Below are 19,338 nucleotides of genomic sequence, written 5' to 3' on the forward strand. Positions count from 1 at the left end.
GGTCGTACACTAAACGCCCTACCTTTTCCCTATTGCCCGACACAGGATTTCACCCCCGGTCACCGGGTGAAATCTATCCTCCCAGATTTTAAAAATTACCAGTTATCTGACCTGGGGGCTCTAACCCCGGCCACCAGGGCAATCGAACCTCCCGAATTTCTTTACTCACCTGGGGACTCGAACCTCCAGGCGTTAGGATTCAGCAGTGTTCAAGACCGTGAGTTGTCTCGGGTTCCGTCAGTACTGAGACACGCAGGGGCGAGGGGTCACACGGATGGCAGGTTAGTGAGAGAGACCAAGGTGAATCGTACCTTGCGGGCCCGTCCGTCTCACTCCACCGACACTCGAGCGATCACTTATTCAGCCCTCCACGTGAGACTGCTGTACATGTTGAAACCCTGCTCTTGTTGCAAATGTCAAATTCGTTTTTGGACACCCTCACAGACTTGCTGCAATAACAAGACACTGACCTGTTTAGAAAAACACAAAATCCCTTTATTACCAAGCAAGTACAAGCTGTGGAGAATCACTGTACTCACTCAGAGTGCAGAGTCTTGCAAGTAATTTTCCCCGAGCCGCGGACAGTCCCCGCTTTTTATACTTTACAAAAGACATGATACATAAAACGATTTCACAATTTACAATGGCATGATACATAAAACAATTACTACAACAGACAAAAACAGGATACCAAGCAATTATTACATCAACAACATAAAAGACCAGGATATAGTATCGATTGCGAGTGAAGTGGCTGCTAATGGCAGGAGGCGATTTTGAGTTGTTGTCCGGGACAGTTTCTGATTTCAAGTTGCCAGTGTGACTGGCTAGAACCAAATCAGTGCCCTGTCCCCTTTGTCAGCGACAGAAGTTACATGCTTCAGAGGTTTCACACCTTTACAAAATTTCCCCACCTAACCCTATCTGAAACAGTTTGCTTCTAATTTTAATTCAGTCAGGAAGCTTAAGACAGTGTCTGCATACCGATGTGTGAGAAGAAAAGGAGTTACAAAAGCTTTACACTGAATTCCTAGCTGGGCAGGAAGCTTCAGGGTAGTGTCTGCATACCGATGTGAAGGTAGTTAAGAGTTTACTTCTCTTAATTAAAGTCTCTGTGTAGGAATCAAATGCTGATAAAAGGCTTTAATTTATAGAAGTATATAAATGAATGGGATGTTTTCACACTAACATCTCACAGACAGTTTAACTGCAGGTCCATAACAGCGAAACATCAACAGTAACTTAGGGCTCTGAAACTATATGTACAGCTTATGATAGTCATGTTAGTATTACTCACCCAGCTGTGAGCTGATGGTGGGGTAGAGAAGCTCTGAAGATAGTATGGAAGTGGCAGTCCTGTTGAAATTAGAAGACTCAGAACTTTGTCAGAAACTGAACAGCATCCTGTTTTATTAAGTAACTGACATATAAATTTATTTTATATCAATGTTACATGCAACCATTCTGACGTGAAAATGCCTTCATCTGCTGTTTCTGAGTAGCTGTAAATGGAAGTGTCTCCATGCTCGACTTATAGACCTCTTCCACGTGTATGTGGCACAAGTTTGAATAAACTCACCTTGTTTCAATCTACTGAGGTCTGAAGACACAATGCTTTCAAAAACCGGCTATCCAAGGAAGAATAATATTCTCTGGTTCCTCTTGAATTTAGCTTTGTCATGATTCCTTAATACAATGCTCTGTCAAAGGGAGTCTTAGGATAGTGGATAGTCACTCTCACATTTGGAATTCAGCTGTTTGGTCCATGTTTGCACCAAGAATGTAGGGAGGAGAGGAGATGAGTGGCCCTTGCTTAACTCAAACTGAGATCCATCACTATGATATTGCAAAGCAAGTGCTGCTTGATGTCATTGTTGTCACCCTGTTTTGACTGCATTTACGTACTGACAGGACAGAGAACTGACTGAAGGCTTGTCCATACAGACCACATGTATGGTTTCTCTTCACTGTAAACGATGCTTGTTCCTTCCATGTTCAAAGCTCCTGAGAATTAAGTGTTCCTGGCAGTTTTTGATCCAGTGTTTGAGTTGAGCTGCCTGTCAGTAAATGTTCCCTTTCAAATTTCCTGGCAAATAAATTTAATACAGTTAAAAGTAGAATGAAAGCTGCCGGATTGTCACCTGGATCACAAAAAACTGTGAGTGTTGTAAGTCAGGAATGAAAATAAAAGTTGCGGGAAAAGCTCAGCAGGTCTGACAACATCTGTGAATGAAAAAAACAGAGTGAATGTTTCGGATCTGGTGACCCTTTCTCAAGTTCAGAGTCAGGGTCACCGGACCCGAAACATAAACTCTGTTTTTTTTTCCTTCACCGTGTTGTCAGTCCTGCTGAGCTATTCCACTTGGATCCTTTGATATCTTTGAAAGGACAGAAGATGAAAAATACAGTACAAATCAGGCTGTGGGAACTGGCCGCAGAGCCAATCATTATTTGTGCAGAGCCATGAGAGTGGGAGGTTTGAGTGAGACCACAACAATGCTGTCGGTGTAACAATACAAACTGTACAACTATCTGACCATAACCTGTGTCAGTCTGTAACTGGATATGTGTAAATGACCGAAGCTTGCTGAAAATGCATTCCTGCAAGCAGGTGGGAATTCATGATCCTCCTTTCGATAATTAATTCCCCTTTTGCACTGGTGAGATTTGTATTTGGAGTACTGTGTTCAGTTCTGGTCACCCAACTTAAAGAAGGTTGTTATGAAACATTTCGGGGCAAATTCAGTGGGCTAATACCTGGAATGAGTGGATTGACTTAAAAGAAAATCGAGAGGAAAATTTAGACAGGCTCGCCTGTATCCTCTGGAGTTGAGAAAAGGAACAGGAGACTAAATTGAAACATGAAAGATCCTGAGGGGACCTGACCAGATGCATGGTGAAAACGTGGTCCCTCTTCTGGAAGGATCTAGAACTGAGGGTCATTGTTGAAAGGTAAGGGTGAGTCCATTTGAAATAGTGGGGAACATTTCTCTCAGAGGGCTGAGAATCTTTGTGATTTCCTTCACCAAAATACAGTGGATGCAGAATCTTTCTATTTATAAAGAAAAGGCAGATTCTTGCTGACCAAGATGATGAAAGATATTCTGAGATATGCAGGCACATAGAGCTGAGTTTGAAATTAGATCAGCAGTGATTTTATTGAGTCGCAGAGCAGGTTCGAGGGGCCGAGTGGCCTACACTTGTTCCTCATTCCTTTGTTTGAATAAACCGCAAGACAAAGAAACTCGAGTCTTGTCTGATTACTGTGGGTGAGGGGGGTCAGGGTTTGTGCTCCCACTTCACTCACCCAGTGGATTAGTTCCTCTCTACACCCCAAACAGCTTCAATTAACATTGGAAAAAAATTAATCACATCAGCTGTCATCCTTCTAACTTACAGGGAATACCTCATTCCTAGTGGGATGATGCATTTTAAATCGGAGTAGGGAACACACAAATTAGGAATCAGAGTTGTCCATTCTGTCCCTCGAGCCTCAAAAAGGTCAAAGCTGATTTTTTTGTGCTTCGATTCCACATTCACACTTGACCTTGTTTTTTTTTAAAAACTTCCTGTGGGCACTGCTGGCTGAGTTTAGTTGCCATGGAGAAGGTGGCAGTGATCTGCCTTCATGAACCACTAGAGTCCATGAGTGGCAGGTGGACACATAATGCTGTTAGGGAGAGAATTCAGGATTTTGGCCCACCAGCACTGAAGGTATAGCAATACATTTCCAAGTCAGGATGGTGAGTGGCGTGGAGGGAATTCACGCCCAACACAGAGTCTACAGCACGGAAAAAGGCTCTGCTGGCTCTGTCTGACCTTGACACTATCTTCCAAGTACTCTGTTATTCCATCTTTTATAGCTGACCCTAACATATTTTTCCAACCAACAATTTTATGCAAATTCCCTGTTTTCTTTCTGACTCCCTTCTTACATACTGGGGTTACATTAGCTATCCTCCAATCCATAAAAAACTGACAGTCCATAGAATTTGGAGGATAACCACTCGTGCATCTGCTATTTCTACAGCCACTTCCTACAGTACTTTGAGATGAAGATTATTAGTCTCTTGAGATTTATCTGCCTGTTATCCCATTAGTTTTTCCAATATCATTTTCCTACTAATACTGATTCCACCTTCCTATTAGACCCTGAGATCCCCTTAATTTTGGGACGTTATTTGTACCCTCCTTATTGAAAACGTCAGTCATATTTAATTGGTCTGTGATCACCGTGTACCCCATTATGAATTCATTGTTTCTGCTTGTAAGGAGACCCTATATTCTTCGTGACCAGGCTTTCACTACCAATGTTCAACAAAGAGTTTAATGATGATCATGAAACCGTTGTCAATCGTCAGGAAAAGAAAAATCATCTGGCTCACGGATATCCTTCAGGGAAAGGAACTGTATCCTTCACCTGGTTTGGTCCATGTGTGACTCCAGCCGTACAGCAATGCAGCTGACACTTGATAGCCCTCTGGGCAATAAATTCTGGCCAAGCCAGCAAAGCCCACATCCTGTGAATGAATATAAAACAAAATTCTATTGGTTTGTATGGTCCCTGCAGCATGTATTCATGTTCTGTTTTCTCACTCTGATTAAATCCCTTTGTTTCCCTTTGCAGAAATCTAAACTGCTCCCAATCCTGTTGTCAGTTGTTTTATTGGCCTAATTTTGTCTGCTGCTTCCTAAAATTTAATACCTGTTCATTTCCCTTTCTGTGCTGTGGTTTGATCATGTTTCCCATTTTGTTCTTATGCCAGGCATAACTTCCACAGTTATTCCCACACCCTCTTTCAATGTTTGCCATTACCCATTTAAACACTGATTCACCATTTATCACAACTAGCTCGTGCCTCATACCATTTCAAATTCTTTCATTTAATTACAGGACCCAAGACTCAGAAACAACATGATCACTCTCCAGCTTTGTGAAGAATTCTATCATATTCTGGTCACTCACCCTTAAGGGCCCATACTCAACTGGATTGTCAATTATTCCATCCTCATTATACAAAACCCATCTGCTTCTTCAACATGTTGATTCAGAAAATTGCACCATGTAGACACTAAGGATCCCTCCTGCACTGTACTGCTACAGTTGTGATTTGTACAATTTATAAGTAGGTTGCAGTCACCTCTAATTAAAGCCATACCTTTATGCCTTATATCTCTCAATTCCACCCCAATGCCTTCCCTAACATTACTGCAGCTTGGGGTCCATATGCAGCACGAAGGTCATTTTCTGTCCATTGGTGTTTTTCAGCTCAACCCAAACAGACTGTACTTCAATACACCCTATATTCTGGCTCACGTCAGTTTCCTGTTTTAATTAGCAGCTCATGACACATCCTTTTCCCTCTTTCCTGCCCAATCCATCTTCCTCAGACAACCCACTTATTCCAGGTTTCAGTCTTGTAAACCTCCTCTGAGCTACTTTGAATAAACGAAGAGAAGACCAAAACCTGCAGACAGTATTCGAGATTTGGTCTGACCCCTTCCTTGTACAAATGAAGCAGAACATCTTCTCATTGATTATTATTTGTTGTCATAATAAGGGAGATGGCCTAGTGGCTTTCTGGATTTCAGAGAGATCCTAATCAATTGGTGCAATGGGCTGAGTAATGGGAGATTGAATTTTATTTGGATAAATGTTTGTTTTACCACAACACAATACTTCACAAAGGCAGGACTTGCACAATTAATGGTTGGGCTCTGGGTAGTGTTGCAGATCAGAAAAAAAAAACCTCGGGTTTCAGGTACATCATTCTTTGAAATTTGCATCACAGGTAGACAGGGTGGTGAGGAAGGCATTTAGCACACTTGTCTTCATTGCTCAGGCCTTTGAGTACAGGAGCTGGGAAGTGATGTTGGTGAGTCCTCTTCTGGAGGACTGTGCGCTGCTCTGGTTGTCCTGTTATGGGAAGAATATCGTTAAACTGGACTGGGTTTGGAAAAAAAAAACTTACCATGATATTGCCAGGAATGGAGGGGTTGAGTTATAAATATACGCTGGATTGGCAGGAACTTCTTTCACGGGAAGTAAGAGGTTGAGGGATGACCTTATGTAGTTTTAATAAAATAATGAGAGACACAGATAAGGAATAGCAAAGGTCGTTTCCCTCAGGTGGGGGATTTCAAAACCAGGGGCATATTTTTAAAATGAGAGGAGAAAGATTTTAAAAAACTCATGACGGGCATCTTTTTGTTTTATTTAGAGTGCTCAGTGTGTGGAACGAACTGCCAGAGGAAGTGATGGATGTGGGTAGTTACGATGTTTGAAAAACATTCAGATAAGTACATGAATTTGAATGGTTTGGAGCGAATATGGGCCAATTGCAGGAATTTTTTTTTAAATAAGGAAAACATTGCTGCTATCACTGGAAGAGATGCTTCTGAAAAATCATCCCATGAAAACATATGCTGAAATTAGAAATAAGAAATAAGAAAGGAGCAATCATCTGACGGGATTGTACCATAGGCTTCCTAATAGTCAGAGGGAAACTGCGGAACAAATATCCAGAGGGATCTCAGATACGTGTAAGAATAATAAAGTTATAATAGTTGGTGATTTTCAGTTTCCAAACATTTACCGGGACTGCCATTGTGTTAAAGGTTTAGATGGTGAGTATTTTGTGAAATGTGTTCAAGAAACTTTTCTTTATCAATAAATCGATGTTCCTATGGAAAAAAAAAGGCGTAGCAAGTGACTGAAGTGACAGTACAGGGAAACTTTGAGTCTTGCGACAGAATTACTATCAGTTTCAAAACAATTATGGAACAGAATATGCCTTCCAGAAAAAGTAAAAGCTTTAATTGGAGGAAGGCAAATTTTAATGCGATAAGAAAAGAACTCTCAACACTTCTGAGGAAGGATTAACAGACCTGCAACATTAACTCCGATTTGTCGCTCACAGATGCTGCCAGACCTGCGAAGCTTTTCCAGCAGCTTCTGTTTTTATAACTTTCAAAAGTTGACATGAGTAGACGGCAGGTATAAGGATGTCTGATAAGTGGGGGGCTTTCAAAAATGTGACAATTCAGAGTCATTATGTCTCTGTAAGAGTGAAAGGTAAGGCTGGTAGGATTAGAGAACAATGGGTGAAAAAAGATACTCAGGTTTTAGTCAGGAATTTAAAAAAAATAAATTAGTAGATGTAAAAAAATTGGCTCAAATGAATCTCTTGAACAGTGTAAACAGTGTTGGGGGCATTCTTAAACAGGAGATCAGGATGGCAAAAAGGCAACATGAAACTGCCTTGGGTGATAAGCTGAAGAATAATTCAAAGAGTTTCTACAAGTGCATTAAAAGCAAGAGAGCACCGAGAGGGCAAGCAGGGCTCCATAAAGATGAAAGAGATCAACTCTGTGTTGAGCATCAGGAGAGGAGAGAGATTTGAAAGGAATATATTGCATCAGTTTTTACTGTTGAGAAAGAAATGGAGGGGGTACAAGTCAGGGGTAGAAATATTTTGGTTTGAAAACAGCTCACGGAGATGGGGGAGATTTTTAATGAATATTTCTCCTCAGTGTTTACGAAGCAGAGAATCATGGATGCTAAGGAAACAAGGGAAGCAAGTGGGGATGTTTTGGACCATCGAGGTGGCGTTTGCAGCCTTAAAGCACATTAAGTTGATAATTCCACTGGATCTGATGAAGTCCATCTTCAGACACTGTGGGAGGCTGGGGAGTTAATTGCAGAGACCCTTGCAGAAATTTTTCCCTTCATCTTTTCTCACGACTGAAATTCCAGAAGACTGGAGGGTGGCTAATGTTGTTCCATTGGTTAAGAAAGGTAGCAAAGACCAGCCAGTGAACCAGTGGTAGACAAGGTATTGAAGATGATATTTAGAGAGTGGATCAACCAAAGCTGGGATATTCAAGATCTGATTAGGGTTAGTCAGCATGGATTTGTGCACAGGAATCATGTCTGACAAATCTATTCAAGTTTTTTGAGGAGGTAAGCGGGAGGATTGATGAGTTTAGGGCAGCGAATGCTATCTATATGGACTTTAGTAAGGCCTTCAACAAGGTCCCATACGGCAGCCTAGTCATGAAGGTTCAGTTGTGTGGGATCCAGGGAGAGCTAGATCATGGGATTCGAAATTGGGTCGATGGTAGGAAGCATAGCGTGATGGCTGAACTTTGGTTCTCAGACTAGTGGCCTGTGGCTAATGGTGTGCCACGGGGGTCAATACTGGGATCATTGTTATTTGTCCCTTACATAAATGATCTGGATGTCAATGTATATGGCATGATTAGTAATTTTGTATCATCTGCAAACTTAAGAGGTATTGCTGAGGTATCAAAAATTACAGGGGGATTGTGATCAGATGGGGAAGTGGGCTGAGGATTGCCAAATGAAATTCAACACAGCTAAGCGTGAGGTGTTAGCATTTGGAAAGTTCAGCCAAGGTAGGAGTTATACAGTAAATGGTGAAGTTCTGAGGAATATTGTGGAGCAGAGAAACTGAGAAGCACAAGTGCATAGTTGGTTGAAAGCAGCATCACAGGTAGACAGGGTGGTGAAGAAAGCATTTAGCATCCTGGCCTTCTTCGGTCGATGCATTGCATATAAGAGTTGGGATGTTATGTTAAAGGTGTACAGGTCATTGGTGAGGCCACACTTGCAGTGTGGTGTACAGTTTTGGTCACCCTGTTACAGGAAAGGCATAGTTAAACTGGAAAATGTGCAAAGAAGAGTTACGAGAATGTTGCTAGGAATACAGGCAAGTTCTAAGGAGAGGTTGGCCAGGATTGGACTTTATTCCTTGGAATGGAGGAGAATTAGGGCATACCTTACTGAGGTGAATAAAATCATGAGGGGCAGAGATAGGATGAATGCACGTAGTCTTGTTCCCAGGGATGGGGAATGGAAAACTAGAGTGTACAGATTTAAGGTGAGAGAGGTCAGATTTAAGGAGGACGTGAGGGGCAACTTCTTCACACAGACAGTGGTGCATATTTGGAATGGGCTGCCAGAGAATGTGGTTGAGACAGGTACAATAGCAACGTTTAGAACACATTTGGGCAGGTACATGGATGGAAGTGTTTAGTGGGGATATGGACCAAATGCAGGCAGTTAGAAATTGCTGAGTGGGCACCATAGTCAGCACAGACCAGTTTGGGCCGAAGGGCCTGTTTCCATGCTGTATTACACTCTGACTTTAAACCTCCAGTTCCTGCTTTAGTGCATCAAACCATGCTGTGTGAAGTTAAAGAGAAAACAGGGGCCCCTTTGCAGAAATATTTGCATCATCTATAATTACGGGTGAGGTGCCAGATGACTGGAGAGTGGCTAAAATTGTGCCTTTGTTTAAGGGATATCAGGAGAAGCCTGGGAGCTGTAGACCTGAGTCTGACTTCGGTTTTGGGTATGTAGTTGAAGGTAATTGTCAAATGTAGGATTTATGTATTTGGAGAGTCAAGGAATGATTAGTTGATTGAGTTTTTTGGAGAAGTAGCAAAGAAAATTATTAAGGGCAGAATGGTGGATGTAGTTTATTTTGACAAGAGTAAAGTTTTTGACAAGGTTCCACAAGGTGGACTAATTAGTAAAGTTAGATCGTATGGGATTCAGGGGGAGCTTGTCAGCTGGATACAGATATGGCTTCGTGGCAGGACACAGGGACTGGTGGTGGAGGGTTGTTTATCAGACCGGAGGCCTGTTCCCAGAAGTGTTCCACAGGAGTCAGTGCTCGCTCCAATTTTGTTTGACCTTACATAAAAAAAAGCGATTTAGATTAAAATAGTGGAGACATGGTCAGTAAGTTTGCAGATGACTCCAAAATAGGCAGGATAGTGGACAGTGACGTAGGCTGTCCAGGATTACAAAGAGATCTTGATTTACAGGGTTAAGAGGCTGAGGAATGGCAGGTGGTGTTTAATTTGGATAAAGGCGAGGTATTTCGTTTTGGTAAAACAAACAAGATCAGTATTTGTACAATTAAATGTAGGGCCTTGGGGTTAGTGTTGTCGAACAGAGAGACCTCAGGGCTCAGGCCCTTAATTCTGTGAGGTTGGCATCACATGTAGAAAGGGTGGTTAAGTCGGTGTTTAGCCTGCTTGCCTTCACTGCTCAGACCTTTTGAGTACAGGAGGTGGGACGTCATGTTGAAATTGTGCAGAACATCAGTGAGGCCTCTTCTGGAGTAATGTGTCCACTTCAGATCTCCTGTTCTTCAAAGGATATCATCGACCTGGGGAGGATTCAGCAAAGATTTATCAGGAAGTTGCCAGGAGTGGAGGTTGAGAATAAAAAGAGAGGCTTGATTGGTTGAGGCATTTTTCCATTGCAGTCTCAGAATGGAGGGGTGATTTATATGTTTATATAATCATGAAGAGTACACCTAAGGTGAATGGAAGATCCCTTTTCATTTGGGAGGGGAATTTCAAGACAAGGGAGCTGGACGAAGCAAACTGAAACGTTCCCGGTTCATGCCCGAATCTGGACAGTTCTTATTGCCAGACTATTTGACGAAGGGCCAAACAGATGGAGGTTAGGTGATGCTTCTCGTGGCTGGATTAGCTTTCTACTCTGTGTGGCTTCATGCTACACTTACAGTCTATAGGTTACCAGTACTGGAGGGTATGAGTTATGTGGAGAGACTGGGGCTTCACTGGAAAACAGGAGGTTGAGCAGTGACTTTTGAGAGGTTTATTAAATCGTGAGGGGTATAATGTGAACAGCAAGGGCCTTCTCCCTTGGATAGGGGAGTCCAAAACTAGAGGGTATTTTTTTAACGGGAGAGGAGAAAAATTTGAAGGGCAGTAAAGGGGAACTGTTTCAAACAGAGTGTTGTTTCTATGTGGAATGAACTGCCAAAGGAAGTGAAAGATGCAGGTACACTTCCAACATTTATAAGACATTTGTACAGGTACATGAATAGGAAAGCTTTAGAGGGATATGGACCCAACTCAAGCAAGTGGGACTCGTTCAGTTTGGGAAGCCTGGTCAGCATGGACAAGTTGTAATGAAGGAGGCTAGAGAACGCAGAAATTTTTTTGATATTTTGAAAATAGTTCACATTACAGGAGATGAAGTGCTAAATGTCTCAGAAAATATAAATGTTGATAAATCTCCAGTACCTGATCTAGTGTATCTGAGGATATTGTGGGAAGTAAGGGAGGAAGTTGCAGAAATATTCGTATCATCTATAAATATGGGTGGGTGTGACATGACTGGAGAGTGGCTGATATTATCCCTTTGTTTTAGAAGGGATGTGGGAGAAGCCTGAGAACTATGAACCTTAGCCTAACACTGGAAAACAGTGACAGAATTAGGCTGGTATGGATTTATGAAAGGGAAATCATGTTGGACAAAACTGCCGGAATGTTTCAAAAATGCAACATTTAGAGTTGAAAAGGCAGTGGATGTGGCTTATGTAGGCTTTGAGAAGGCATTCAAAGTCCCCACATAAGAGATTAGCACGTAAATTTAAAGCATGAGAGATTGGGTATTCACAGGGATACAGAGCTGTTTGGCACACAGAAACAGTCAGAATAAACAGTCATTTCTTGTATGCCAACCAGTGACCAGTGTGGAACTGTGGTCCATGGTGGATCCCAGGTATTCATACAATCAATTTATCATTTAAATGAGAAATGCGTCTCAGTTCGAGATTATCTAGTTGGATTACAAAACTAGGAAAACACAAGTCACTGACAGTAAGCATGCAGGTGTAGCAGGGGGTGAAGAAGGCAAATGGTATTTTGACCTGCAGAGTTAGAGCATTTGAGTACAGGAGCAGGGATGTCTTCCTGAAATTGTACAGGATCTTGGTGAGACCACACCTGGGATGGTATGTGTAAATTTGGAATTTTTATCTGTGGAAGGAATTTCTGGCTACACAGGCTGTTCACAACAGTTGATCAGACTGATTCCTGGGATGGCAAGACTTACATGTAAGGATAGGATGGATTGGTTAGGATGAAATTCACTGGAGTTTAGAAGAACGATGAAAGATTTCACAGAAACCAATAAAATTCGAGGTAAATACAGGAAGGATGTTATCAATGACCAGGGAGTTGGAGCTTAGGGGCATGGACTCGGCTGTTAAGAATTGAAATGAGGAAATTTAAAAAAAAATACAGAGACTGGTGACCCTGTGAAATTTGCTGCCACAGAAAGCAGTTAAGGCCGAACACTGGATGTTTCCAAGAAGACGATAACATGTATAGTTGTCGTGGCTTAAGGGATCAAAAGACCTGGCTCTAAAGTGGGAGGAGGCTGAGTAGAATGATCAGCCATGATCAAAGTGACTAGCGGAGAAGGATCGAAAGCTACAATGGCCTGCGCCTGTTCCTATTTTCTATGTTTCTATTCTGTTGAAGGTGGAATATAAGAACAAAATGACAACAACAGACACAAAAAACAGCACGACCTTATCGCCACTGGATGAAAATCCTGCAACTCCTTACCAATTTGCAACATGGGAGCCACATCACCACGTGGATTGCAGCAGTTCAAGAAAGTGCAGAGTGATTTTGGAAGCTTCTGCAGTGGCTGCTCTGTCTCTCATTTTCAATCCAGTTTTCAAGTTGTTGAATGCCCTGAGAAACGTAACAGAGTATGTCAGAAATATCTTTGGAAGTTTGCTGATACTGGGGGAAGCAAGGGGTGGGATAGGGGCTGGAGGTAAAAAAAGTGGGTAAAGTGGGGGAAGAGGGACAATGAGAGAAACAACTGGCTGGATTTTGTGGTGGGGTGATGGGCGAAGAATAACCCCAATATCCAAACCACACGGACCCACCCTGTTCAGCTCTCTCCCTCCACTCTGTGGTCTTTCTCTGAGGCTCTGTCACACCAGCAGCCAGCTCAGCATCAAAGATGTGCATTTGGCCCAGTTTTAAAGTCCTTCTGTTTGACAACATTCTCTCCCAGACTTGCTGGCACCAGTTCCCAGATGCGGACCTTATTAATGGCCAAAAGAGTCTACACAGTTTTCCAATAAGAAACAACCTGCAATCGACTTCCAGGCCTGGCCTCAGAAGCCAATAATTGATTTTGCATTTTTTGGAGCACAACAGCTGCTCACAGTCCAGACGTCACCATTCAACTCTCAGATTCAAGCCAAAAATGACTTTTTAAAAACTCAAAACAAAACTCACCGAGGGTGCTAACACAATACGCAGTGGAAAGACCTCGAACCAGTGAGTACACATTGGAGTTCTGCTTTACTGAGAACACCTCTCATTGCTGTAATCACATTCTGAAGTGGCTTGACAGGGTAAAAGCTGACAGGACTTTCCCGCTCACAGGACAGTCTAGGCCTGTTTCAGGGAGGAAGCCTGAGGCTCTCTGCAAACTAAACGCGGTACTGGAAGACCCCTGTTTGGGACCTGAGACCTAAACTGAACAATCACGCAGCCCTCTTGCTGGAATACAGCACCGAAGCTGCCCTCCCCTTTAACCGGTACTCACCGCTTGTGGCTCTCATGGAGGACCATTTCATTCCGGATATCCCTCCCAGTACGCATGCTCACAATCACAATGAGCTGTGCGCATGCTCCATAGCTGAATACGCCGGTTTGAGACAATGGGAACTGCGGATGCTGGAGAGTGTGAGATAACAAGCTGTGGAGCTGGATGGACACAGCAGGACAAGCAGCATCTCAGGGGCACAAAAGCTGGTGTTTCGGTCCTAGACCCTTCTTCAGAAAAGGGGGATGGGGAGAGGGTTCTGGAATAAATAGGGAGAGAGGGGGAGGCGGACCGAAGATGGAGAGAGGAGAAGGTAGTTGGCTGTTGGTTTGTTCGCCGAGTTTGGCAAATGAATTGCAAACGTTTCGTCTCCAGTCGAGAAGACATCATCAGTGCGTAGCTGCTGCTGCGTAGGAGAAGATAGGTGGAGAGGAGGCAGGCAGGTCAAAGAGGCAGGGATGGAGCCAGTAAAGGTGAGTGTAGGTGGGAAGGTAGGTCGGGGATAGGTCAGTCCGGGAAGGACGACAGGTCAAGCGGTCAGGATGAGGTTTGTAGGTAAGAAATGGGGGTGTGGCTTAAGGTGGGAGGAGGGGACAGGTGAGAGGAAGAACAGGTTAGAGAGGTGGGGACGAGCTGGGCTGGTTTGGGATGCAGTGGGGGAGGGGAGATTTTGGAGCTTGTGAAATCCACATTGATACCATTGGGCTGCAGGGTTCCCAAGTGGAATATGAGTTGCTGTTCTGTAACCTTCAGGGAGCATCATTGTGGCGCTGCAGGAGGCCCAGGATGGACATGCCATTTGCACAATGGGAGGGGGAGTTGTTTAGTTCGAACCGAGCATGGGTGATCTGCAAAGTTGTCCCCACGCCTCCGCTTCGTTTCTCCGATGTAGCGGAACCACAATGGGAACAGCGGATGCAGTCTAGCACATTATCAGATGTGCGGCCTGGGATCGAGGTGAGGGGGGAGGGGTAGGGGCAGCTGGAGCACTTTCTGCGGTTGCAGGGAAAAGTACCGGGTGTGGTGGGGCTGGAGGAGAGTGTGGATCGGACAAGAGAGTCACGGAGAGAGTAGTCCATCCGGAAAGCAGACAAGGGTGGGGACGGGGTGTGAGGGATGAGTTGTTCAAAATGTGGGAGACGCGGTCGAGGGAGTTCTCAACCACTGAGTCGGGGGAGGTTGCCGTCCTTGAAAAACGAGGACATCTGAGATGTACAGGGGTGGAACTCATCAACCTGGGAGCAGTTGCGGCAGAATTGGGAATAGGGGATGGCATTTTTGCAGGAAGGTGGGTGGGAGGAGGTGTATTACAGGTAGCTGTGGGAGTCAGTGCGCTTGAAATGGATATTGGTTTCTGGGTGGTTGCCAGAGATGGAGACAGAGAGATTCAGGAAGGAGGGAGAGGCATTAGAGATGGTCCAGGTGAACTTAAAGGTGTGGTGGAAGGTGTCAGTGAAGTGAATGAACTGTTTGAGCTCCTCGTGGATGCATGAGGTGGCGTGGATGTAGTCATCACTGTATTGGAGGAAGAGGTGGAGTTTAGGGCCTGTGCAAGTACGGAAGAGGGATTGTTCCACATAACCTACAAAGAGGCAGGCACAGCTTGGGTCCATGTAGGTACCCATGGCCACCCCTTTTGTAGGTAGTGGGAGGAATTGAAAGAGAAGTTGTTGAGGGTGAGGACGAGTTTGGCAAGGCGGATGAGGGTGTCAGCGTTGGGGCACTGTTTGGGCCTGCGGGATAGGAAGAAGCATGGGGAATGCGGGTGTATAGGAACTGGACGTCCATGGTAAAGATGAAGTGTTGGGGACTGGGGAATTGTAAGTTTTGTAGGAGATGGAGAGTGTGGGTGGTGTCACAGACGTACGTAGGGAGTACCTGGGCTAAGGGTGAAAAAATGAATTCCAGTTAGGTGGAGATAAGTTCAGTGGGGCAGGAGCAGGCAGAGATAATGGGTCAACCAGGGCAGGCAGGTTTGTGAATTTTGGGAAGGAGATAGAAGCGGCCGTTGCAGGGTTGGGGAATGATGAGGTTGGAGGCTGTGGGTGGGAGGTCATCTGAGGTGATGAGGTTGTGGATGGTTTGGGACATGATGGTTTGGTAGTCGGGCGTGGGGTCATGATTAAGGGGGCAGTAGGAGGTTGTGTTGGAGAGTTGGCGTGTAACCTCAGCGATGTAGAGGTCAGTGCACCGTACCACAACTGTGCCTTCCTTGTCCATGGGTTTTATGGTGAGGTTGGGATTGGAGCAGAGGGCTGTACGTTCTGAGGGAAGAGGTTGGAGTGAGTGCGAGGGGTGGAGAGGTTGAGGCATTTGATGTCACGATGGCAGTTGGTGATGAAGAGGTCGAGGGAGGGTAGAGGACCTTCGGATGGTGCCCAGGAGGAGGGGGTGCATTGGAGGTGAATGAAGGGGTCAGTGGAGGGAGGGTTAGGCTCACGGTTAGAGAAGTAAGCATGGAGGCAGAGGCGGCGGAAAACCTACTCAATGTCCAAGCGTGACCGGTATTGATTGATGTGTGGGTGAAGGGAGACAAAGGTGAGCCCCATACTGAGGACTGATCGTTTGTCCTCAGTAAGGGGGAGGTCTGTGGGGATGGTGAAGACTCGACAGGGCTCAGTGTTTCTGTCTCCTCTGGAGCTGCTAGCTGTGGAGGCTGTGGGTGGAGTGACATCGGATATGGTTGTGGGTGGAGGTGCATGGGCATGGGCGGAGTTGGATCGGTGGTGGGCGGAGTGGTGTTTGCGCTGGTGGTGGGAGGAGCAGGGTAGGAGGAGGCAGCTGCGTTGACGGTAGGTGTGTCCTCAGTGTCTATGGTGTTGGACATGGAAATGGAGGTGGTGGCATTCGCTGTCCCGGAAACGGGGTATCCTGCGGCGGAGGATGTGCCGCCGTCCCCAGTTGCTCCGAGAGTGGCCACATGGCCAAAGCTGGTGGGCACATTTTGGGCGAGTTCTTGTGTCGGGTTGGGGATTTGGGAGGTGTAGGTTGCCCGTTTTGGATGGTAGGCACCAGGAAGTTTACTGTACTTACAGCTTTTTGTCTCTACTGAAGCTGAGTCGAATTGTGAGTTCAGGTTCTAGATCCGACGAAGAATAAAAAAAAACAGGTGAGGTCCTTTGCAGGTCTGAGAGAGGGAGGCTCTGAGCTGGGGTAGGCTGGATTGCAGTGCCTGGAGTTGCCATCGCATTTCTGCGAGTGTGTGTTTCAGGAGTCACAGGGAAAGGTGCTTCTGAAGTGTCTTAATATTCTGGATGTAGACATTGTCACATTTGGGACCAAATTGGGAAGGCTTGAATGTGGACTGTAGTCCAATGGGGATGATCTGGTTCCGTAGGCAGGTACTAAGGAAGGTGATGTGGCTGTAGTACCTGGTTTGCTGCAGGGCATGGTCGAGCAGTTTCAAGGCCGAAGAGGACACTTTTTGGCCACTTTTCCAAGGTAATGGTGAGACTGCATTAGGCTGTGTGCATGATGAAATCAGAAGCCATCCAGGGATGATTCACCGAACTGATTCCTTTGAGAAGTATTTATCTTCAGAGGAAATCATGACTAGACTGGCCCTGGATTTATTGGACTTTAGGCGAAGACACGCCATCTTGTTTAAACGCAAAATATTCCGAGCAGTCTTTTCAAGTTGAATGCTGAAACATTATTTCCATTTGTGCACGAGATTACCACCAGTGGATGAACTGTAAAACTGGAGAATATCTCAGTTAGACAATGGTGACTTATTTCTTTTACCCTTTCAAAGGATTGTGTGTTTATGGAAATCTTTCCAGAGAGAGATGGACGATAAATCATTGAATATTCTTAAGGGAGAGGCAGACAGATTCTTGACTGAGAATAACACACCAATGTTATAAGGGCTGGAGAGGAACGTTTATTTGAGGCCACATCATTCAAGAGCTCACCGCATGGAGGACTTGGTTTGATTTTTCTAATCACTTACTGCTGATCCAAGTTTTCACATGGCCACCAAGGCTCTGCCTTTCAGAATGATGGGTACAACTTCCAAATACGATTTTTAAACGACACTATGAAAATACTCAGGAAAGCTTCATGATTTTTCAGCAAGATCAGAGAGACAGATCAAAGTTAATATCTCAATAAAACTGCTTTAGTAAACAGATTGGGCTGAATATATGTCTTTAATAGTACTGATTACTTTTATTTGGAGTGTTGAGATGACTTTTGTTCGCAAGACAAGCATTTATTGCCTCTGTCTAATTTCCATTCAGAATATGATGGTGAAACCCAGGGACACTAACATATGTTTCATGGAGACTTTCAGGATTCTGAAGAAGTGTCAGTGAATGGACAATGATATAGATCCAAGCCAGGATGCTGTGTGGTCTTGGAGATTGTAATCCTCACCACTTGATGCTCACAACATATGGAAATTGTGATCAGAGATAATGGGAACTGCAGATGCTGGAGAATCCAAATAACAAAGTGTGAAGCTCGATGAACACAGGAGGCCAAGTAGCATCTCAGGAGCACAAAAGCTGACGTATTATGGAAATTGTGAGACTGCTTTTTCTGTTTTCAAAAATTAATCAGAGAGCCATTCAGCATAAAAACAGGACATTCACATCAACAAGTCTATTCCAATCAAAAAAACAAAACTACATTAATCACACTTATCTTGAAGTCAACACCCACTGGGCATAGCATTTTGAGTGCTCCTCCAGCTGCTTCAAAAAATGCTGCGTTATCTTTAATGATCTGTGACCTGAGCTGTGATTTGTCTTTTTCTTTCACATTATGCATGAACTGCATTTTGCAAATGTATCCCACAACCTCAAAGACAGCAATTAGCTCCATAGATCAATTTTTTTTCTGGAAAAGCAGACCTTTTTAATTCATTTGGGATTTAAGTGTAGCTGGACCGGCATTAATTGACCTTGAAAACTTCCAGCTGGAAGTTCACCAAATTGGAAATGTAGTGGACATTTTAAAAGGTTACTTCAGAGTACAATGGGATCTTGATCAGATGGGACAATGGACCAAGGAATGGTAGGCAGATTTAAATTGAATAAATCTGACATGTTGCATTTTGGAAATCAAATTGGGGCAGCACTTGTACTCTAAATGGTAAGGCCCTGGGGAGTATTGCTGAGCAATGAGTCCTGGTGTGCAGGCACTTGGTTCCTTGAAAGTGGATTAAGAGATAGATAGGATAGTAAAGAAAGCATTTAACATAGAACATAGAATATTACAGTGCAGTACAGGCCCTTCAGCCCTCGATGTTGTGCCGAAATGTGAAACAATCTGAAGTCCATCTAAACTACACTATTCCATTATCATCCATATGTTTATCCAATGACCATTTAAATGCCCTTAAAGTTGGGAGTCTACTCCTGTTGCATTTGGTACAACTTGCCTTTATTGGCCAGTGCATTGCGTGTAGTTGTTGCGAGGTCCTGTTGCAGTTGTACACTGGTTAGGCCACTTTTGGAATATTGCATGCAATTCTCGTCTCCCTGCTATCGGAAGGATTTTGTGAAAACTGAAAAGGTTCAGAAAAGATTTCTAAGAATGTTGCCAGGGTTGGAAGGTTTGAGCTGCAGGGAGAAACTGAATAGGCTTTTGCCTGGAGATTCGAAGGCTGAGGGGTGACCTTACTGATATTTATAAAGTCAGGAGGAGAATAGATAGGGTATCTAGACAAGATGTTTTCAGCGGGGTGGGGGAGTCCAAAATTATAGGGTGCGAGTTTAAGGTGAGCTGGAAAAGATTTAGAAGGAACCTCAGGGGTAACTTTTTCAGACAGAGGGAGGTGAGTGTGTGGAATGAGATGCAAGGAGATGCAATGGAGTTTGGTACAATAACAACATTTGAAAAGATGGGTATGTGATTAGGAAAGGTTTAGAAGGATACGGGTCAAAAGCTAGCAAATGAGACAAGAT

The 19,338-nt window shown here is 44.1% G+C and overlaps 1 long non-coding RNA gene across 1 annotated transcript; it reads right to left on the reverse strand.

Moving 5' to 3' along the window:
• Positions 1 to 574: 574 nt before the first annotated feature.
• LOC132209442 (uncharacterized) lies at positions 575 to 13,226 on the reverse strand. The gene is made up of 4 exons (XR_009445529.1): positions 13,114 to 13,226; positions 12,424 to 12,555; positions 10,088 to 10,202; positions 575 to 2,086 (listed from the first exon to the last, which is right to left on the reverse strand). It is a non-coding gene; the product is annotated as an uncharacterized LOC132209442 (long non-coding RNA).
• Positions 13,227 to 19,338: the final 6,112 nt, after the last annotated feature.

Source organism: Stegostoma tigrinum, unplaced genomic scaffold (assembly GCF_030684315.1).
Source record: "Stegostoma tigrinum isolate sSteTig4 unplaced genomic scaffold, sSteTig4.hap1 scaffold_94, whole genome shotgun sequence".
Lineage (NCBI taxonomy): Eukaryota > Metazoa > Chordata > Chondrichthyes > Orectolobiformes > Stegostomatidae > Stegostoma > Stegostoma tigrinum.